Source organism: Phaenicophaeus curvirostris, chromosome 13, assembly GCF_032191515.1.
Source record: "Phaenicophaeus curvirostris isolate KB17595 chromosome 13, BPBGC_Pcur_1.0, whole genome shotgun sequence".
NCBI classification, from domain to species: Eukaryota; Metazoa; Chordata; class Aves; order Cuculiformes; family Cuculidae; genus Phaenicophaeus; species Phaenicophaeus curvirostris.
The window spans coordinates 4,149,995-4,172,603 of NC_091404.1; the positions used below are offsets into that span (position 1 = coordinate 4,149,995).

At 47.0% G+C, this 22,609-nt stretch overlaps 2 protein-coding genes across 4 annotated transcripts in view; one reads left to right on the forward strand and one right to left on the reverse strand.

Moving 5' to 3' along the window:
- ATRX (ATRX chromatin remodeler) overlaps positions 1-22,609 on the reverse strand; it is a 478,294-nt gene that overhangs the window by 159,003 nt on the left and 296,682 nt on the right. The gene's annotated exons all lie outside the window — the stretch shown is intronic.
- The window catches only part of AMOT (angiomotin), a 65,429-nt gene continuing 43,393 nt past the window's right edge, over positions 574-22,609 (forward strand). Inside the window, exon 1 of one of the 3 annotated variants that reach the window (XM_069867799.1) lies at positions 574-640. The gene's annotated coding sequence lies outside the window, so the exon portion shown is untranslated. Of the gene's footprint in view, positions 641-15,114; positions 15,332-22,494; positions 22,594-22,609 lie in introns of those variants that run through there. The other 2 variants (XM_069867797.1, XM_069867800.1) reach the window with 2 other exon arrangements.

Below are 22,609 nucleotides of genomic sequence, written 5' to 3' on the forward strand. Positions count from 1 at the left end.
AAGCTGGTGAGGGGGCTGGAGGAACAGCTGAGAGAGCTGGGGGTGTTTAGCCTGGAGAAGAGGAGGCTGAGGGGAGACCTCGTTGCTCTCTACAACTACCTGAAAGGAGGTTGTGGAGAGGAGGGAGCTGGGCTCTTCTCCCAAGTGACAGGGGACAGGACAAGAGGGAATGGCCTCAAGCTCCACCAGGGGAGGTTCAGGCTGGACATTAGGAAAAAGTTTTTCACTGAAAGGGTCATTGGGCACTGGCAGAGGCTGCCCAGGGAGGGGGTTGAGTCACCTTCCCTGGAGGGGTTTAAGGGACGGGTGGACGAGGTGCTGAGGGACATGGTTTACTGTTTGACAGGAATGGTTGGACTCGAGGATCCGGCGGGCCCTTTCCAACCTGGTGACTCTGGGAGCGCAGGGCCGGGCGGGGCGGCTCGGGGCCCGGGGGGTGGGAGGAGGAGCTGGGTGGCTCCTCCCGGGCGGCAGGACTACAGCTCCCGGCCGGCGCTGCCCGCCGGGGGACGCCGGGGGCCGTAGTCGCCGCCGCCCGCTGAAAGTTAATCCCCGCGGCGGGGGAAGGAGCCGCCGGAGCCGCCGCCGCCTCCCCGGCCACGCCGGCTTTGTCCCCGCCGAGGGGAGCGCAGCGACATGGGTGAGCGCGGAGCGGCCTGGGGACCCCGACCCGCCCCCCATCTCCAGCCTGGGGGACATTAACCACCCCCCTTCTCCATCTGGGGGACACCAACCATCCCCCATCGCCAGTCTAGGGGACTCTAACCAACCCCTGTCTCCATCTGGGGGGCTCTAACCAACCCCCATCTCCAGCCTGGGGGACATTAACTACCCCCACTTCCATCTGGGGGACCCCAACCCACCCCCCATCTCCATCTGGGCGACCCTGACCCACACCCCCCATCTCCAGCCTCGGGGAACCCTGACCCACCCCCCATCTCCATCTGGGGGATCCTGACCCACCCCCTGCCCAGCTCCCACCTCCATCTGGGGGACCCTGACCCACAACCCCCCATATCCAGCCTCGGGGGACCCTGACCCACCTCCCATCTCCATCTGGGGGATGCCGACCCCCCCCAACATGCAGCTGGGGAACCAACCCACTCCCACCTCCAACTGGGGGGACCCTGACCTGCACCCTGCCCTAGCGTGAGGGACCCCCCAGCCCGCACCCCCAGTCTCCAGCCTGGGGGGACACCAACCCATTCCCCACCTCCAGCCTGGGTGACCCTGACCTGCCTGCCCCGCATCTCCAACCTGGAGGGGCCTCAACCCACACCCAACGCTGCCTCCTCCTCCCAAGGCAGAGCCCAAACTGCTTTTTACGTTCTACAGCGTGATTGCGGGTGGTAAGAGCCACCTCTGAATGTGGCTCCTGTCTCCTATCACATGGCAAAATGATAGTATGTGTGGCCAGCAGGAGTAGGGGAGAGATTGTACCCTTGTATTCAGCATTGGTGAGGCTGCACCTCGAATCCTGGGTTCAGTTTTGAGCTCCTCAGTACAAGAAAGAGATTGAGGTCCTGGAACGTGTCCAGAGAAGGGTAACAAAGCTGGTGATGGGGCTGGAGAACTGTGGTTGTTTATAACAGGAGAAAAGGAGGCTGAGGAGAGACCTTATCACTGTCTACAAACCCCTGAAAGGAGGTTGTAGCAAGGTGGGTGCTGGTCTCTTCTCACAAGCAATACGTGGTAGGGCAAGACGAAATGGCCTTAAGTTGCACCAGGGGAGGTTCAGACGGGACATTAGGAAAAATTTCTTCACTGAAAGAGTTATTGGACGGCTGTCCAGGTGGTTGAGTCACCATCCCTGGAGGTATTTAAAAGATGGGCAAATTAAGTGCTGTAGTGGACAGCTATGGTTGGACTTGATGACCTCGAAGGTCTTTTCCAGCTTAGCGATTCTACGAGTCTGTGATAAAACACAGCAAAATCATGGTTGCATTTCGGGAAAATACTGAAGTCTTTTCTATCTCCTCTTTCCACACCAGCTGTGTGAGGGTAGCAGAGGTCTGCGGATGTTTACTGTTACAATAGACTGAGCCTTGGAAGGCTGTGATGTGTATTTTAATTTTAAGCAGAACATTATATACAGGGAACTCCTTTAATATCCTGCTTACATGCAATTGCTCATGATACATTCTTACCAGGCTTTCTGTTACTTTCCACATTTGTCTCCCCTCAAAGCCCAGGAAGGGGCTCCCGTATCAATCCGCTGTGGGGACCGTTGCCTTCCCGGGGTGTAGGGCAGCTCTGTGGCTCAGCCCGCAGCCCCCAGGACCACCCCTCATATCTGGGGGCCACCAAGGCAGCCTCGGTGCTCTCAGGGAGGGCTCGTCATGGGCAAGTGGCAAGGAGAGACTGTGGGGACTCAGGCACAAGATTTAGTAATGGGCAGGTACAGTTGGACTTGTAGAATCGTAGAATGATTTAGGTTGGAAGGGATCTTAGGGCCCATCCAGTTCCAACCCTCTTGCCATGGGCAGAGACACCTCCCAGTGGATGCAGTTGCTCCAAGCCCTGGAGCTTGGCCTTGAACATCTCCACGGAGAGGGCTTCCGCAGCATTCAGTGATCTCCAAGGTCTTTTCCAAGCAAACGATTCTATCATTCTCTGATGGGTGTGTGTGGTGATGTGGACAGAGGGGTTGATGTGGACAGAGGAGTTGGTGTGAAGCAGGCAGCAGAGCTGTCCCATCCCTTCCCAGGTCCAGGCAATGCAAGGGGGTGTTTGCTACCTGCAGCCCTGCAGAGCATCCAGGGCTTCTGCCCCTGCCACAGATGGTGCCTGCTCTGCCCTCCTCTTCCCTCCAGAGTCCCTGTCCCTGCCAGCCCCAAACACCCACAGGAGCTGATCCATCTCTGCCCGAACTCAGAATTAAGCAGAAGTGACCCCAAATCCTCCTGCGCTGATTTCTGAGAGAACAAAACACCGGCCTGTGGATGATAATCTCCAAAGAACTAAAAGCTTTGGATTTGCATCCTTACTTGAAGAGAGCGGGGATCCCAGCATCCCCCAAGGCTCCAGGTTTATCCATCGCTGCTGCCACACTGTGGGCTGCCCTCCAGTTGGAAGATTCCACCTTTAGTTAGCAGAGAAATATCACGAGATTTACCATGTGGTCGAAGCAGCAGCACAGATCCCATCTGTCTCAATTCCAGGGTACTTTTTGAGGAAGGTCAGAGTTGGAAAGCCAGATCTTTAGTGTGGAGGAGCTGTGGTGGACATAGGGTCTTGGGTGATCTTCAGCACCCATTGCTTTTGCTTGATGTTGTAAATAGCCGAGAACTGCCTGCATCACCAGCTTATAGTAGGACAGCCCAGCACTTCCATAGCTCAGGCTCCTGGGGACTGTTGTGACTTCTCACCATATCCAGGCCCAGGCTCTGGCCCTTGGCATCCGTGCCTGGTGTCTCCCATCGTGAGATGCATAAAGAAGATCCTTGTTCAATTCTCAGCTTAGAATTTTCAGAGTGTCACCTCATAAATGATTGTCAATTCAGCCCTAATGCAGTATAAAACAGCAAATTCCATTTTAGTTCACTTTTCATTTTTATTCCGCTTATTTAATGATAATTTTTCATTAAGCTTCTAATCCTGTCCTAGCGTTTCTCATCAGTAAGGCTCAAGGTGCTTTACAAAAGAGGTAAAAATATGATTATTCCAGTTATCCTTATTAAGGTTTAAGTTTGGAGCAGCTTCTGCAGATGATTAATATAGGTCATAAATAAGAATACAATCTAATTAAAAGAAATCCCCATTGTAAACCAAAATGCCACACTGAAGAAGCCAGTCTTCAGAGGTGCAGCCTTGTAATCTAATCTCCCTGATCAGAACAGTATCCTATTAACCTGCAAATCTTCCTTCTCCTGACCTGCCTGCCCCAGCAGCAGATACTTAGAATCATAGAGTCATAGAATAACCAGGTTGGAAGAGACCCACCAGATCATCGAGTCCAACCATTCCCATCAATCACTAAACCATGTCCCTCAGCGCCTCGTCCATCCGTCCCCTAAACCCCTCCAGGGAAGGTGACTCAACCCCCTCCCTGAGCAGCCTGTTCCACTGCCCAATGTCCCTTTTTGTGAAAAATTTTTTCCTAATGTCCAGCCTGAACCTCCCCTGGCGGAGCTTGAGGCCATTCCCTCTCGTCCTGTCCCCTGTCACTTGGGAGAAGAGCCCAGCTCCCTCCTCTCCACAACCTTCTTTCAGGTAGTTGTGGAGAGCAATGAGGTCTCCCCTCAGCCTCCTCTTCTCCAGGCTAAACAACCCCAGCTCTCTCAGCCGTTCCACGGCTCTCTCAGCACTTCCACGTGCCTGCGTGGGACCCGGGGAGGGAGAAAGTCAAGGAGTTTCAGTGACCAAAAGGAGTTGGGAGAGTGTTCTCCTGTTGAAGTCTCTTACCTGAATAAAGACCTCGCGCCCAGAGGCTTACCAAAACACAGCCTGAGCTGCACGAGGTTAGGCACAGAACTAGGGTTTTTAAGCAGAAATAGTTATTGGAAATTAGAGGCACTGCCCAGACTGGAGTACAGAAGATATAAAGAAGGTTATGGCTTGGATCCAGTTCATACGTGACCTAAATAGAATTTTGACCCCGAAATTTGCTCTGAACTCCTTGTCAGATTTCATCCAAGTCGGATGTGAACTTTCACGTTCAAGGGCTTAAGCTCGAGATTGCTAGAGCTAAACCGAGTCTGTGTGTCCTGGCACCCGCGTGTCCCCACTGGAGGCTGACTCTCTCAGCACCGCTGTTTATCTACAGAATTCAGCAGCAAGGATGAAGTCCTTGTTCTCGTTCCAAATACCTGCTGTCACATTACTTATTCTGTGGGAATGTTTTTTGCTGTGATTTGTGGTTACACAGTGTTCAGCAATGACCTAATTGCAACGTTCTCATTAGGCAGAGAAATTTCTGAGTTTGCCTTTATAGTTTACCTTCTCGGTAAGTAAATCATTGCTCCGTCAGTACTGTCGCTGTAGCCCAGTGTTTTGTGAGGGATCATAAGGCTGATGGAGGCTCTCAGAAGCACGTGTGTCTACACGTTTGATAGGAATGGTTGGACTCGATGGTCCAGTGGGTCTCTTCCAACCTGGTGATTCTATGATTCTATACACAAACAGCATACAAATAAAGCTGAAAAAGGCCGGGCTGCCTTTATGACTGTCTTGTGATGAGGCTTAATTTTGGCCAGGGAATGCTGGTATCATTTTCAAATGTAATCAAAGAGATGTTGATTGCAAGTTATGTTGAGTCCCTGAGTCCCTTAGGGTCTTGGAAGGACTTACATCTTGATCTATTCGTGCCATAATTTCTTAGTTTAAACTGTAATTCAGTCTCAAATGCTGGAAGGTTTGCCTAGTAAAGCATGACGGGAACTCCAAGTAATGCTGGTGGCACTGGAAATGTGCTACAAATGACAGAAGGGAACCTGCAGAAATAAGGAAGCAGGGAGTGCAAACATTTTAAGCAGCAGCAAGAGGGAGGGTGAGAACAGAAGAAGGCGAGGAGGGACAAAAGAAGGAAAAATGTAGAAGAAAAAGCAGGATGAAAACTACACCACCACCGTTTCATGGTTGGTGTGGTGTGGGTGAGGCTTTGCAACTGAACCAAGTCCTCTAAGAGCATTGTCATATGGTAGTTATGGAGGGAAGAGGGTTCCTGGAAAATTGTGTAATGAAGCCTTTGGTTTCTTCCCTTGCACATTTGTAGAGCGCTCACGTCTTTCCCTTGCCACGGGAGACATTCCCATTTCTTTTTATTTACCAGTGTTTGGAAGGTGTAAGGGGATGAGGCACTGTTGGGTTTCCTTATTAACTTAATCTGTGGGAAGCCCTCCATAAATCATTGAATTTCCTAGTCTTGATAGAACGAACGAGATATTTGTACAGTGAAGTCAAACAGAAGATGCACAGGGAGGCTTTGACTCCGTTCCAATCCTGTGCCTGTGACTCTTTCGTGTGCATTTCTTTGAAGTCTGAAGCTTAGGAGTCTGCATTAATGATCAAGGGACAGAGCTGAATGCGGAATTTGTACGGTATGAAGGTAAAGGTGTGGGTATGAATGTGGGAAGAAAACATTTAAGAGCAGTCTGGCATATACAGGTAATAATATTTTAGCAAAGTAATCATCTTAATTTCTTATAGTTACTCAAGTTCTCAAGGCTTTTAGCATCTTCTCATTCCTTGTAGCTCAGTGAGCTCTGGCTGGGTCCTGTCGTGTCCAAAATATTAACTTCCTTGAAAAGTAGAAAATTTCAGGTTTGAAACCTTTTGTCCTTGTGGACAATGGGAAACTTGCTGTGATCTCTTAGGCAGGAATCTCAATTCCTCCAGCAGTGTTTGAGAGTGCTGTGCTTGGCATTTGGCTGTCACTCTGCCCCACTCAGCCAAGTGTCAGTGATCCCTGAATGCTTAAAAGGTTCATTGGGACTCTGCAGATGAGAAGCTCTTCTGAAGCTGAGATTTGTGAGGAGCAGAATGCATTACAACAATTATTTCTGACTTTGATTTATGATTATGTTAAAACTCACTTACTTTTACCGCTGTGTTTGTTCCTTTTAGGGCTTTTAGCTATTTCTCTACTTCAGAAGCTGTTCTTCCCATTTTTTACTTCATAAAGTAAAATAGTGAAAGTAAAATGCTGTGTATCTTGCTGCACTTAATATATAGTTATCTACTGACTGGAACAGTGATATAGACCTTGGGTTTCAATTTCTGGCCCACAATTTTAACTGCTTTTTCCAGAACTCCACCCTAATTGCTGCTTTTTCTTGATTGAACAGCAAATCAGTTCTGAGCCCCAGGATTACGAAAATTCAGATTTTTTGAAGAAGCAGAGGTCAGATTTTCATGACTCCACCTATATCTAGGGACCTTTTGAAGTAGATCCTAAGGGGGCATTTATGTCCTCCCAGACATAGAGCTGCTTTCAGAATACTGGTCCTAGGCACTAGGGGGCTTGTATTCTGGGGATGTCGTGTGATGGAGGGGTGCAGACCTACCACAGGGCTTTGGGAGCACTGGGCTCTCACCGTATCACTCATACTTCCACATCAGTTAATTCAGCTCTGGCTACACACTCCACCTGATGCGAGGGTTGACTCCTCAACTAGAAAAACTGGCGACTCCACGGCTCATCCTGTGAATGACTGGGACTCTTTTCTCCAACCTAATCTTGCTGCTGCAGACTGGATCTCACCAGCACCCTGACTACTTTGAAGCTGCCTCTGTTAAGGGGTTGCCCAGTGCCTTGCAGGCATTGAAAGGTTGAAAGGGATGGCAGGTCCAGCCCCAGCAGCACAGAGCTTGGCAGCTGGTCTCCAGTATTGGCTTTTCTCTGGCTCAAATGGGAGTCTCGTGTATTTTTTTTTTAATTAAACATTGTATTTTTTAATGTATTCAGTGCCATAGTGCAAGTGAGTATTTACGAAGGTGTCAGAGGTCTGTGGATCAGAGATGTCATATAAAGCTCTGATCCAAAGCCCACTGTAGCCCAGCAGAAAAACACATCTGACATTGTTCTCCCCTCTTGCCACTAGAGAATTAAAAGATAAATTATTTTAAGCAGTTCAACATGTACTGAGCTTTAATTCATTTGCTAAGAAAATGTATAATGTCTTTCCACTACTATGTTCAAAACTAAAGAACAAAAAGCTACCTTGAAAAATGGCCATTGGGAAAGCAGACCAGCAAAAGCCAAGAAACTTGAGCCCTTTGCTAATGAATGCTCTGTCCTTAACTCACATTGTCTCCTTTGTTTCCCACACTTTCTCAAGCTGCACATGGATTCAATTTGCCAGTCTTTAACCCTTCTTCCTGATGCCTGAGCTGTGCCTAGTTTGGAAACCGGGACAGCTGTCACTTAGGTACTTGGCTTTGGTTTTGGTTATTTTTTTCTTTCCTGTTCTGTTTGTCCTGTGCAGTTCCTGGCTCCAGTGCGGGAAAGGGATCCACGAGCGCTGTGGGCAAGGCTTGGGTGCAGGCTGGGGAGAGGGAATCAAAGCTTTTCCATCTTCTTGGCAAAGGGGGTAAGAGAAGAAGGGCTGGGAGCAGATTTGCTTTGATTAGGACATGGTAGCATTGCCACTCCGACTGTGGTAGGGGAAGGTGTTGGTGCTATACTAGGGCTTTTTTAAGAAGAGCTGTTCTTGGCATTGCTCTAAAATTGATGGAAAGTCAGAGTGGAGCCAAGGAATTTGGCATTGTGGGAATTTCTCGCACCAGCTTGGCTTAGTGCTGCAGCACAGCAGAAGTGCTTTCTGCGGAGAGGCATTCAACATGAGATGGTTATTTGTGACAGTGACATTTATTCTAGTGAATGATATGCCCATAGCAAATACAGTTCTTAGTATTGTTTCCTAAAACCTAACTAACTCCTGGAGTCGCTGTTTGCTGAGTTGATAGAGATCTAATTAATCATCCATTTAAAACAAAAAAATGGCATTCGGTGTGAAAAACATAATGTGTTTTCATTTCTCAGTTTTTCTCTCAATAACCGTTGAACATAGATCGCCAGCAGAGAGTGCTGGTGCTCTTCCAGGATGTGGCAACAGCTCCTGAAATTGATTGTAAAATCTAATCAGATTTTGTTCCACAAGTCTATTTTTAGTTTTTAATTTCTGTGAAAATGAAACATTAATCATTTATCTGTAACTTGATATCTCGCTGTTTCTAATTATTAATCTTCTTGTAGCTTACTATAGGAGAAGGATTGTTTTTATGAACACAACTATATGCTCAGAGAAATTATGACAGCTGCTTTTGGAAGCAATTATTTAACAGAATGTCACACATTTTGTTCCAATGCATTTGACCTTTTTTGTACATAACATTATTTCTCCTTTCATTTATCTGCTTTAATTTCATGTTCAAATAATCTGTTTATTATTCAGTATGGCTCCTCTGTAGTGGGGAAGATTGCTCCTACAATTAGCAGAGCTCTAGCATCCATATGGTGCTCATTGTTTCACTTAGACCAAACTTCCAACCTTCCTGGGCAATGGACAGTTGCTTCCAGCCAAAGATTACTTTTGCTTAGCCTCTTTCCTTTCTCAGTTCTGAGGCTGCAAAAGCTTTAAATCAAAAAGCACCCCTTCTACCCCATCCCCGTGGTATTTATCAACACAGTTGCACTGTTATAAGTCCTGGAGACTTTGATGAAGTCAGGATTTTTGATTTTGAATCAGCTGTGGTTTTCCTCTCTTAATCATTATGGTCCTTGAATTATCAGAATTATCAAGTCTGGATTTTGCTCCCTTGTGATTTCATACGTTCTTTAGGCATCAAGAGTGAACTAAGACGGTGCTGAAGTGCAGGGCCTCGGTGCCTTACTCTTACAGTTCACTCTGATCCAAATCCACCTAAAGTTGAGGGAATGACTTAATTCAGTTCAGCAGATTTTGAAGAGACGTCTCTTTTTAAAGAGGCGTGAGAGGCAAGAGTGCAGAGAAACAAGGGAGATGGTCAACTTTTGTACATCAAGGTTGTTAACATACAATAGACATCAATTAAAGGTTTACAGATCCTTCTTTGGGAGAGGAACAATGTCTTGTAAGGAAATCCCTTTGTCCAGATTAACACTTCAGTCCTTATTTTGCCAAAAGTATGTTCAAATCTAGGGGACTGGGGTGTGAATGCATTTAGAGCAAAGCCGAAACATTTACTTTGTTTTTCCATAGTTGGCAGTTGTTTATCGCTCTTCTGGTTACACAGCTTTCCTCCGAAATTGTGCGTGAGAAGGGGCCAAGGTTCAGCAGTTAGAAGAATCCTCTTTACAGGTGGTACCCGATCAATCAGCTCATGGGTGACACATCACTGGTGACCTCTATATTGCGTTTCACCATGGTGAGCCATTCCTTTTCTCCCCCTTCCTGTGCAGGCCCTTTCTTCACCCAAGGAACCATGGTGAACTTGAGTGACACTACGTTAGAGGTACCATCCAGACTGACATACTTTAAAAAAATCTTCACACGCAGTAGCAGGAGCCGTGTACAGTTTAAATCACAATATAGGCAGGAGGGAGAGGAAGTTGGCGTTGCAAAAGTCCCTGTCGCAATTACTTCCCTCCCAGAAGTTATGTGGTTGCTAAAGTTTTATTATATAGAATTGGTGGAATAATAAGCTTGTGTAGAAAGATGCAGCAATTACTTAGTAAAGGACAGAGGAACACGTAGTGCGTTCCTGCTCTTGTATTTTGAAAAGTAGAATTTTTTTAAGTGGGTCCAAGCATGTCAAGTTTCATGGTAGGAATTTTTGGTGTTGTGGGTCTGTGAATACCTGTCGTTACCATCTGTTGGTGAATTATAACTGGTTTCACGTACAATTCACGCCTCAATCTCATGTCCATCAGTTCGATTTTGTTTCTCTTCAGAAATTGTAGCTGGTCTCCAGCTGTACCCAGTGGCAGGACCTGAGGGAGTCTTTCAGTGTTTGTTACAGCTTGGGGCTGGACATAGCATCAGATCCTCTGAGCACAACTTGAAAAGGGCCCTGAGCATGCTGAAAGCCCTTGTGCTCTCCTCCGCAGTGGCACAACGGCAGAAAAAGCTGCAGGGCAGTATTTGGGCTGTACATCCAAGTTCACCATGTTTACAGCAGTAAGGCTGGTCCTGTGGCCTCTGACTCTTGTAGGCTCTTGAAGTCCAGACTGGACTCCCAGCATGACTTTGGACAAGTCACCTGACCCTCCTGTACCTTGTTGCCTTCTCCTCACATTTCTCGTGATTCTTACAGAGTTTTGAAATCTTCTGATCTTGTTTTGATCTGTATCCCCTAAAGTATTGGTTCACTTACTGCCTTTTCTTCAATATACATGTAACTGTCAAACTATTTGGCTTCTGAGGCAAGATAGAGAAGTAATCTCCCTTATCAGAATTACCTGTTCCTTGCTCCTTCTCGTGTAGTAAACTTGGCCTCATCTGCTTTTCTTAGTCTTTTTCACTATTGCTTGCATTTCCGTGTGTACTGTTGGGCTGTTATTTTATGTACAGCTTCGGTGGTGGTGGGGATGTACTGTCTGGTCCCAAGAGCTAAATGGCACTTCCGAGCACTGCCAACAGTTTATTTTTATGTGCAAGAAGAAAAGCTCTGTTAAACTGGCCTGAGATCAGAGACCCGTGGAAATTAATTTATACCCCTTTCAGCTGCACTGAATGGATGCAGGGCAGAGCGGTGATTTCTCTCTGTACTTGAGGGATAATATCAGCAGCTTCCTGAGCTCCAGCTGCAGTGGACAAAGGACAGCAGAGTTACAGTGATTCCTGGAGGGAGGAACTTGAAGATGGAGGAATTTCAAAGAATGCGGAGGACAACCTCTGAAAAAATTGTAGGTGGAGCAATTCCAGGTCATCCAAACATTTCGTAAGCCCAAGATTTATTTTCCTACTTTGAACTAGTTGCCATTGTGGTGTTTATCTTTGTGCTTTTTAACACATCTACTCTGACCTTTGTATCATTGCATAAATTGGCCTGAGTACGCTGGAACAGTTGTTAGAAACCTCTTTCTTGTGTTGTTTCCTGAATTCCCACATTGTGGCGTGATGTGTGTATGGAAACTGCTCGCTTCCTCCCCTGGCAGCTGTTCAGATGTGTGCTGGAGCTCCTGGGCGGGGAGCTGGGTGAAGGGAGGATGCAGGGGGAGAATATTTTAAGGAAAAGAATGTGGATCTTCGCTATTTTCCCGTTCCGATAAAGGTGTTGTCTTCAATTGTGTGAGTAAAACCTGAGCGTGCTCTGAGGAGTAAACAGCAGCAGATGAGTTGAGATTGATACACCCAGGGCAAGGCTAGCTGCTCTTCAGTGTCTGCACTAAGCAATGTTTTTACTTTCCTGATGACTCTACCTCCTCTCTTTACTCCCCACTATTTTCCTTTGGTGTGTGGGAGGGAGACAGGATGTGTGACTGAAGGATCCTTCCTAGCTCTGAAACTCACTGTAGCTCTGTATTTCCCTTGCAACTCCACCCCATACCATCTAGCAAGTGGGTGCTTCATTAGCTTGATCTGCATGGTCTTGTCTTGTTTTTTTGTGTTTGCAAACTGCAGGGTTATAGGTTGTTAATGAACTGTTTACATGTGTTTCTACATTTGTTCCCCTGAAAGGTTCCAATGATTGAATTTCAGTTATGATGGAAAAAATAGATGTTTACATACGCTGCGTGTGGGATTTCTGAAATTTGACTTTTGATTTTCTTCTTTCCTGACTCTTAACACTGAGAAGAATGTTGGAAAGGATTTGTTTGCTTAGATAAATTAAAAGGTAAACAGCTGAATCCTGTTGTGAAGTGAACTCTGGCAGGCCAAGGATTTGACCCCTGGGCAGTTTTTGCACATTTAGTGCTTTTGGAAGCTGGTGTCATCTTACGGCCAAGCCTTACCAAACTGAGATTATCTGCATGCTCCGGCCTTAGCGTATTAAATCTGCATCTCTCAGTTTTTGTTTTGCTCTGTCTTGAAGTTACAAGTTAGTGAACAGGAGCCAAGTAGAAGCTGTTTTCGGTGATGGCCCTTTGCATTCAGGGACAGGAATGACCCCACTGGGGAGGATTCAGTTGCATTGTACGCAAAAGCCAGAGGGAGAGGTGGGTTGTAAGGCAAGATATCATTGTATGTTTGTACACAAATACTACCCTATTGGAGGACCAGTTTGTTATTCCAGGCCACACTGTGGATTTGCCCCAATTATAGGCATCGAGCTAGGAGAAGTTCAAGTTCCTTAAGCCATGTCAGAAAAAGAGCTTTGCCTGTCTGATTTGGTTTAGTATTTGATAGGAATGGTTGGACTCGATGATCCAGTGGGTCTTTTCCAACCTAGTGATTCTGTGATACAGAGGTTGGTCCCACGGCACAGATGACTGCATTATTGCCAGGGTCAACTGCTATTAGATCTTCCAAAATAGGAGACTGGCTTAAGCCTTTCTTTTTACCAACGTTTTGGGATCCTTTCACTGACAGCCTTTGAATGGTAAGACACAAGCAAAGGTGACACGTTCATCTTTTTCTTTAAAGGGTGTTACATGTTTAAAGCCAAACTGCATTTTAAGTAGGAAGTTCTGCAGCGTGATTCCAGGTGAAAGAACCACCTCTGAATGTAGCTCCCATCTTTTATCATGTGTTAAAATGATAAAACACAGCAAAATCATGGTTGCATTTGGGGAAAACACTGAAGTCTCCTCCACCTCCTCTTTCCACACCAGCTGCGTCAGGGTAGCAGAGGTCTGTGGATGTTTACTGTTATGATAGACTGAGGCTTAGAAGGCTACAACGATGTATAGTTTAGTTTTAAACAGAGCATTATAAACAGGGAACTCCATTAATATCCTGCTTATATGCAGTTGGTCATGATCCATTCTTGCCACGCTTTCTGGCATTTGGCAGGCAAGTGAGTGAGCGGGATCCTTGATGAGTGTCCATTGGCGTGGCCGTCAGCAGGTTTGCTAGTGACACCAGGCTGTGTGGTGTGGTTGACATGCTGGAGGGAAGGGATGCCATCCAGAGGGACCTGGACAGGCTGGAGAAGTGGACCTGTGCGAACCTCTGGAGGTTCAACAAGGCCAATGGAAAGGTCCTGGGCCTAGGTTGGGGCAATCCCAAACACAAATACAGACTGGGTGGAGAATGGACTGAGAGCAGGCCTGAGGAGATGGACTTGAATGTGCTGGTGGATTAGAAGCTCAACATGAGCCGGCAAAATGTGCTTGCAGCCCAGAAACCAGCTGTGCCCCGGGCTGCATCCAAACGAAGCTGGGGAAGGGGCTGGAGAACAGGCCTTATGAGGAACGGCTGAGAGAGCTGGGGGTGTTTAGCCTGGAGAAGAGGAGGCTGAGGGGAGACCTCATTGCTCTCTATAACTACCTGAAAGGAGGTTGTGGAGAGGAGGGAGCTGGCCTCTTCTCCCAAGTGACAGGGGACAGGATGAGAGGGAATGGCCTCAAGCTCCACCAGGGGAGGTTCAGGCTGGACATTAGGAAAAAATTTTTCACAGCAAGGGTCATTGGGCACTGTCAGAGGCTGCCCAGGGAGGTGGTTGAGTCACCTTCCCTGGAGGGGTTTAAGGGACGGGTGGACGAGGTGCTGAGGGGCATGGTTTAGTGTTTGATGGGAACGGTTGGACTTGATGATCCGGTGGATCTCTTCCAACCTGGTTATTCTGTGATTCTATGATTCAAAGCAGTGGGACCAGCAGGTGAGGGGATTCTGCTCCGCTCTGATGAGACCCCACCTGGAGCCCTGCATCCAGCTCTGGAGTCCTCAGCACAGGAAGGACCTGGAGCTGTTGGAGCGAGGCCAGAGGAGGCCACGGAGTTGATCTGAGGGCTGGAGCACCTCCTGTACGAGGCCAGGCTGGGAGAGTTGGGGTTGTTCAGCCTGGAGAAGAGAAGGCTGCGGGGAGACCTTAGAGCAGCTTCCAGTGCTGAAAGGAGCTCCAGGAAAGCTGGGGAGGGGCTCTGGCTCAGGGATGGGACGAAGGGGAATGGTTTGGAGCTGAAAGAGGGAGATTGAGACGAGATATTGGGAAGAAATGCTTTGCATTCGGGCGGTGATGCCCAGCTGGCCCAGAGCAGCGGTGGCTGCCCCATCGCTGGAGGCGCTGAGGCCGGCTTGGATGGAGCCCTGAGCCCCAGATGCGGTGGGAGGCGTCCCTGCCGGGGCCGGGGGTGGGTCGGGGTGGGCTTTGCTTTGCTTTCCTTCCCCCCTAGAAGCATCTGGCGGTCGCTCGGCCCCGTCCCGGCGCTCCCGCACACAATAGCGGGGCGGGGCGGTCCCTCCCTCCCTCCCTCCTTCTCTCCTTCCCTCCCTCTCTCCCTCCTTCCCCCGCTGCCCTTCCCCGCCTCCCTCCTGCCTCCCCGGACACCGCCTGCCCGCTCCTCTGCGGCTCTGCTGGGTTTTCCCCCCCTCCTGCCTTCATCGCCGGCCTGAAAGTCGATTTATTTACAATGAAAGAGCGGAGCCGCACGCCCGGTTGATGTTTCCCCCGCTCTGTGGAGCCCGATTCGTTTCTGCGGTTAAAAAAAAAAAAAAAAAAAAGTTTACTCCCCTCCCTCTGGTTTTATTGACGCTGAGGATGAAGAAGGATTTGCAAGTGGAAGCGCCTTGAAATACAGCATCTTCTAGAGCGCCGGGGGAGCCTGGAATTCCAGCCTTTGCCCCTGCTGAACCCACTGCTCTGCCCTTTACTCTCTGGGGTGAAAAAACCAACAAGAACCGACAGCAACGAAAACCCGAGGGGAAAAAATAATACGTTTGGCAGCAGGGAAGCTGCGTGCGCTGACTCGGCGAGCTACAAGTGTCCTGAGAAGAAAAAACGCCTTTTGTCTGCGGCAGATCGGTAGGTAAGGGATGCGCTGGTGGCGCGGGGGGCTCTGTTCCTTCTTGCAGCCCGAACCTGGGAGATGGAGCCCTTCTCTCCTCTCCCCATCGCCTCTCTCTGCTGTAAAGATCGCTCTTCATCTTGCAGAACTCTTGCAAGAATCACCTGGCCACCCATCCCACCACCTGCAGCCAGAATTAGTAGTGATGCTCTTGTGTGATGCTCTGGTGGGATGCTCTGGTGTGATGCAGGATAAGGTAAAAATTCGTGGAAGCCGCTGGACTGGGTTCTTGTGGTGCTTTTTTTCTCCTGAGAAAATAATCACCGTCATTGTGCTTATAATCCACGTGTCAAGATTGTCTCTGCTCGTCATGCTTCGTGGAGTTGCATGTATGTGCGTTCACAGGCGCACGCGTGCAAGCGCGGCTTCCACAATCGCTTGAGATTTCTTGTGTCACACTGGAATTCGTTTTACGTGAAGTGCTTTACCACTGTGTCACAAGGTGTAAAAATGCGTTGAACCCATAATTAACACACCTCAGCAGATTATTGAACTCGGCTCGGAACGTGCGTGGCAGTGTACAGTGAGGATGGGGATGCGTTTTCTTTGTTTTGAGAGTCTTTCTTAAAAGTAAGGCTGAAAACGCAGTGGAGACGTGCACATAATAACTGGATGGAGGCCCAGTCTCTGTGCAGGGAAGCATATTTTGCAGCATACTCCTTTCTCCAGGGGCCAAGTGCTGATGTGTGCTGGTTTAGGAGTGGTAATACTGTGGATTTCTGCTTTTCCCCCTGCCCCAGCTCCTTACCCACATACCCACTTCACCACTGCTGGAGTTTCATCGCTACCAGTCAGTCTTTTGTTTAAGGGAAGGACCTGTGGAATTTTGTGGGGCTGGTCTTTGCAGGGAGGATTATATTGTTCCCTGTGGAAACACACAGCATCCCCCAGCAGGAGGATCCGGCTGTTTATGTGGTGAAACCAGCCTTGACATCGTGCTCTTCGCCGCTGCGTGGGTTTTTCCTGTAGATGATACAGGAAATGCTAAATATTGGTGTGTCGTGATCCCTGTTCCTCTTTCTCCTTCCTCTCTCCCGGAGGGAATTCTGTGGGGGATAGAAGTGGAAAAGGTGTCCCATTCTTCCTTAGAGGAGGGGGCAGCAGGACAGCGTGCTCCTAGCTGATGGATCCTTGGAGAACGGAGGGCGTCTCGGTGTCTGCTGAGGGGTAAGAGCCAGCGGGGCACTTCCAGGGGCCAGGGGGTGGTGACTGACCAGGATCCATCCCTGGGGAGAGGACGTGGCGTAGGTTTTGGCTGCTGTCTGACTGTTTTCTGCTACCCTTGACTTTTTCTGAGGACATAGCCTAATCTGCCAGGCCAGGGTGGGAACACAAGAACCGTCTTCTCAAGCTTGTCCTGCACCCTTGTGTTGCTCCTCTGTAAGCGATGGGCAGGATCACGGCTGTTTTTCAGATCCCTGCCATCCAGACCATGACCCTGTTAAATCTTTGGGTCAGACTTTCACCAGGGTTAACTCAGTGACTGCTCCTCCTAGGTCCAGGGTCATGAGCTGACCCTGGAAATATTTGTCCCATGATTGAAGCTGTAGGTTCATCTGGGGTGCTTGATCTCCCTCTTTTTTTCTCAAGGATACTTACTTGCAACATAACCCCTGTTCTTAAAACATTCCTGGGAGCCACAAACATAACACAGAATGATTGGTTTGTGCTCTACCACTTTCTCGAAGGAAGGGTAGGAATTCCAAGAGGTGGGAAAGGGGCTTCTCCCCCAGGCTTGGAGCCTTTCTGGTTCTGGAGGTGTTTTGTAGGCAGCACTGCCTGTCCTGGAGAGAAGGCTGGAGGCAGACAGGAGGCTGGGCAGTGCGGAGTGGGCAGGAGAGTCTGTATTGTGGGACGTGGAATTGGGTTGGCACCTCCTAATTTTGATATTGCTCGGCATGACACATTTAAATTGTGATGGCTGGTTGATATACTGATCGCATGGCTCATCATCCCACCTGTGTGTGGTGACACATGACATCAGATTGTGCCGTAAAGATGGGACAATCCAAGTATTGCTCTTTCCTGAGGCGTGCTTGAGCAACTTTGGACGAGCATCTGCTTTGTAGCATAGAGTGCCAGGGCTGGGCCGCAGGGTTTTCATATGCCTGTGATACAGATGTATAAAAATCCTCTGTAGTCTGTAATACAGCTCAAAGGGCAGCTGATTTAGATGTGCTTGAGTGTTAAGGTCAGGAGATCACATTCCATAGGTTACTAGATGAAAGCTCTTGAAGAGGGTATAGCATAAATATTTGATTCATATAGAAGGGAGCGGTGCAAATCCTTTTGTCCCTTCTCCAAAGATGTTGGCAAAGCACCCTTAGGAGTAAAAGAAGCACTGAATACCAGAAAACTTTTAATTTCTTTGTGCTGGAGGAAGTAGGACCGTGACATAATGTATTACTGTGGAGTTCCACTAAAAGTCTTCTCAGGGGATACACCATCTTCAAGAACAGCTGAGAGAACCAATGGTTTTAGATGTAAAATGACTCATAATACATGGGCTCTTGAAGCTGGGTTTAACGTTGTATGCAAACATTGACAGCTGGTGGGGATCTTTCTGGATAAATAAGAACTATATTTGTACAAGAAGGCTTGAATGATGTATTTCAGATGCATCCTGATTAGCATAATCCATTCACTTTGCAAAAGAATAGCAAGAATCTCAGAAGTGTAGATAATTTAATAGTTCTCTTGTTCTCTTTATCCTGTCTTTCATCAGCAGACTGGCCAATCTTTTTGTTTATTTAGAAATAAGATTGCATTCCTTTACTGCCATGTTTTCCTAACCATGACAGTGAAATTGAGAATTTGCAACTCGCAGGTTCTCAAACATAAACACTTCTCCCTCTTCTATCCTTTCCTTTGTCTCCAGTTGAGTGTAATGTGATTTTTTTTGGGGGGGGGAAAGGGTGTTGATGGTGTTCTTTTTTGGTGGAACAACCTGCACCATTTAACTCTGCAAGCACCCAGCACAATGATGTCTTGATCCAGGGCTGGTAACTCACAGGTACTACAGTGGATGAACAGCTGAAGTGAAATTTCAGCTCATTAAAGGCTTTATTTTCTTAACATTGAGCAAAACCTGAGGTAGGTTTAGATTGTTGTTGTGTTAATGTGTATACAGAGGTCAGTCTTCAACTCCAGAATTATCAACAGTCCAAGTGTATGTTAATGTGTAAATACTTTTAGTTGTGAATGAATTGTCTCTTGGGGCAGAACTCTGTTTTGCAGTTCTTGCTTCATTCTTGCTGACAGCTTTTAAAAAGCTGCCGGACTGTAACGTAACAAAGACAAAGCCCAATATAAGAAAGTTCTTACATGTTAAGAGTTTGTATTAAACTAAAACCTGGCTCCCAACACCTGTAAATGACAAGACTCTCGGTTCAGTATGAAATATAGTGTCTGTTATGTTCTGAATTAAAAAACCAAACTATGACCTTGTTCTTGGCCGAAGGTTCTTGGATTATTAGATGTTCCCATTTTGGGGTGAAGCATGGGGAGTGCCATTAGAATAAAGTAAGATGCCCGTCTTCCCCCATCTAACTGTTGCACTTTCCCATATTTCAAGATATTTTCAGACACTCACTTTTGAAGAAGTCTTCTCAAAGGTTTCTTAACTGAAATAGCCTTATGGCTTTTTTTTTTTTTCCTTCTCTTTGGGAGTGGAATGTCCTTGATTGCCAATGTTTGCTGCTAGGTATCCCCCTTCCATGGAGACCAAATGTTTATAATGGTGTGAGAACAGCCATTCTTGGTGTTTGGCAATAAGGTTGAAGGTTCTCTTTCTCCTCTTCTATCCACTGAAATACAAGAGAGGACTTGGATCTCTTGGTTCTTCTTAGTGTTCCAAATTGCCTGTTGCAAGGGTTATAAAGTTTCAGGAAGCACTAAAGAATTTGTCAGGATGATTTAGTCCGTTGCATTGACTCTAGGCCACAACCGATTTCTGTAAGCTAGTTTTCTGCTTTCAGGAATTCCTTGCTTGTCTGAATTTCTGTGAGCAGTTGCTTTCTGTATTAGGCTTTCATCTACATCTTGTCCTTGATCTTCTCTCTGTATGTGCCCTGTATATGGCATCATCATATCGTAGGATTTAGATCACAGTCTTTATGAAGGAGCAGGCACGTAGCTGCCCCGTGAGTCCAGTTTGGCTGCAGCAGCTTCTCAGTTGTTAAACCGTTTTAGACAGCAGAAGAGTGTATTCCCAAACAGCTCTGAAATGCAGCTCTGGCCACAGGAAGAACTGCATACTGCAGCCTCCACGCTACGGCCGGCTGTACCTTCAGCTTTTGCAAAGGTATTTGGTTCACACTTGGAACAGGTCTGACACTGAAATTGTATCCACACAAAAATACTGTACTGTATAGAGAACTCTGAAGTCAGCACATATCCAAATCTTGCACATTACTTGGCTCTCCAGAGTAGCCTTGAAATGTAATCTTCAAGACAGGAAAAAAAACCAAAACTCAACAACTTTTGGGAATAATAATGTAAAGGAGCTCCTAGGAGCAATTAATTTTTAAATATGCAATATGATATTTGTAGTACTTGCCTGTTATGCCTGTAAGTGAAAGGTGTTTTTCAGGGTTGATGAAATTTGTGTTTACCTAAACACTTGGATGTAATTTTTAAAGTAAGAATGTATTTGAAACTTCCCTGTGTATAAATGGCCATTCTGGGCAAACCAGATGTGAGCGGGATGAATAGGTAAATGAACAGGAATGGAAAAGAAAAAGTCATGAACAAAACAAAAAACTGAGAAATAAACAAAAAGGCTGGTGGAAACAGAGCTTTCAAAGCTGTGACTTAGTAAAGCAGTGATTATGTGAAGTGCTTAGCCTGAGTGAAGGAGGAACATGCGTCGGAGTGTCCTGTGGCGCCGGGGGATCACGAGTTGTGGTCATCCTTCATGATGGTGGTTGGATGTGTCATGCTTTGTTGTGAGCAGCTCCTGTATGGCGAGGTTGGCTCTGGAAAAGTTCTCTCTCCTGTTTCCAATAGCTGAATCGTCTCATATTTTGCTGGCACGCAGTCTGCATTCTTGGCCCTGCAGAAGAGGTTCAGAGATAAATACTGCCATTCATACTTGTTTTTACTTTCTCATCCTCTCTCAGAATGACTCCTGTCTGGTTTGGTTGTGTCTAAGCTTAAAAATAACCTTTTATTTTTTTAAAAAATACTAAATACTTGCAAATCTTTGGGAGTTTGGAGAAGTCTTTGGTCACTTTCCTTGATGAGTACTGTTGGACGCTGTAAGGTTCATTAGTATTAGATAGAATAGAACCAGGACTTGGTTTATACCATAGACAAGTTCACTGATCTAATTCAATTGGTTTTTAAAGGCCTTGCTATTATTTGTATTAGCAAAGCATTACAGTGTCTAATTGTAGACCAAGATGATGTTGAACAGTTCTCTTATGTGAATGTCTATGAATTAAGCCAATTTAAGTCTGTGTTTAATGAATTAGTTAACATTTTTAAGACCTTTTCTAAGAGTGGTATCACAATCATGTTTGCTTTAAAATGATTTGTGTCCCCACACAACTTGTTTTATAAAGACTTACTTAATCTCTTGGGATTATTTACTGTAACCCTCGGGAAAGTAATTCCACATTTCAGTGCCTTTGTTCACTGCGGGGCTGGGTGGACTTTTCCTGCGGTTCTTATTTGAGTGGTTATGTGTCCAGCTGAGACAAATGTGATTGCTTCATCCTAGGGCTAGCCCGTGTGTTTTGGGGCTTGGGAAAAACAGGGTGGGAAAACAGATCTTCCTAGTTTTCCCATTGTCTTTTTGAAAAGAAACAAGGCTGAAACCTTGTCCATATTTCTGAAGCCACAGAAGACAAAAGCAACGTAAGAGGTGCATGAGGAACTGGTGACCTCTATGTTACTGGAACCATCACACCCCAGTGCTGATATTTGTATCAGGTGAAACCAAATTTGAAACACTTTGTACTGCAGAATAATAAAGGTTGGGAGAGACTGAGAGCAATTATGTAATCCCTTCTGCCCTTCCTTTGGGTGAGAGCAGGGAACCAGAGAGGGCGGGCAGAGGAAAGGGCTCCAAAGGTACGTGAAAAAACAACTTTTGCTGTTGCACAGTTGGGATTGAGCGTGGGGCACTTGGATCTGTGTAATAAAAGGAAAAGTAATAAATAAATCCAAGCACCCGTGGGGGAAGAGTGGATTTACTACCTGGCAAAAGCCCAGTGTGTTTCTGATCTGGGGAAGCAGGGATGGCGAGGGAAGATTTGCATGGGAGGCCACTGGCCCTGTCCCAAACTGGCCCTCGGAAGGGACGTTTCCGAGGAACGGTCTCAAAAGGCTGAAATGGAGATCAGGGCCCAAGATGGTGCTTGTGGGAGGCAGGCGGCTCCGAGGAAGCACTTCAGCTGCTTGTTGCCATGCGAGACACAGGACAGCGGGTTTTCCAGCCCGAGTGAGGCCCTAGCAGTCGCATTCCTGAGGCAGCGGAGAGCTCGGTGCGTTTCCTGCTGCAAGCACCGCTGGCTTTGACTCCAGCTCCGAATGACAGCGGGGCCAAGGTTAATCGCTTTGGATTTGTGCTTAAGGAGCAGTGTGTTACCTGTGGTTTCTGCGCGGTGAGGTTCATTTTAGCACATCTTGGTGCTCAAGTGGCATCAGGGTGTGTTATTAGCTGCTGACACCGCACCATCGAAACATGAACATGCACATTTCCCTCATCAGGAAATATCATCTAGCTCTAAATTTTTGTTTCTGCAGCTGCCAGGGATGCCTTGCTGAAGTGTCTTCTCCAGCTGTAGAAAACACTCTGAAAATTCCCATCTTTTGCTTGCACAAACTCTGGGCTGCCTACAACCTCAATCACAGAATCACAGAATCACAGAATAACCAGGTTGGAAGAGACCCACCGGATCATCGAGTCCAACCGTTAATCAAAACCATTTGGGTAGGATCTGTGCTTAAAATTTTTGCTGCTCCAGTTATTATGCAAAACCTTTCTAGCAATGACAGAGTTTATATTAGCAAGGAAGGAGTTTTGCTGGTACAGTTTACACAAGGTTTCCTAAGTAATAAACCTAAATTATTTCCCAGTGTAACTGCATCTGCTTCGGAGCGGTTGCTGGAGTAGTTACATTGGAAGAAATCAGTTCCCCGAGTGACATAGTTGTGGCAACAGCAACATAAACGCAGGCCAGGACTGAGCCAACCAACGCTGCACTAGAATGAACGTGGTAATATCTTCCTCCC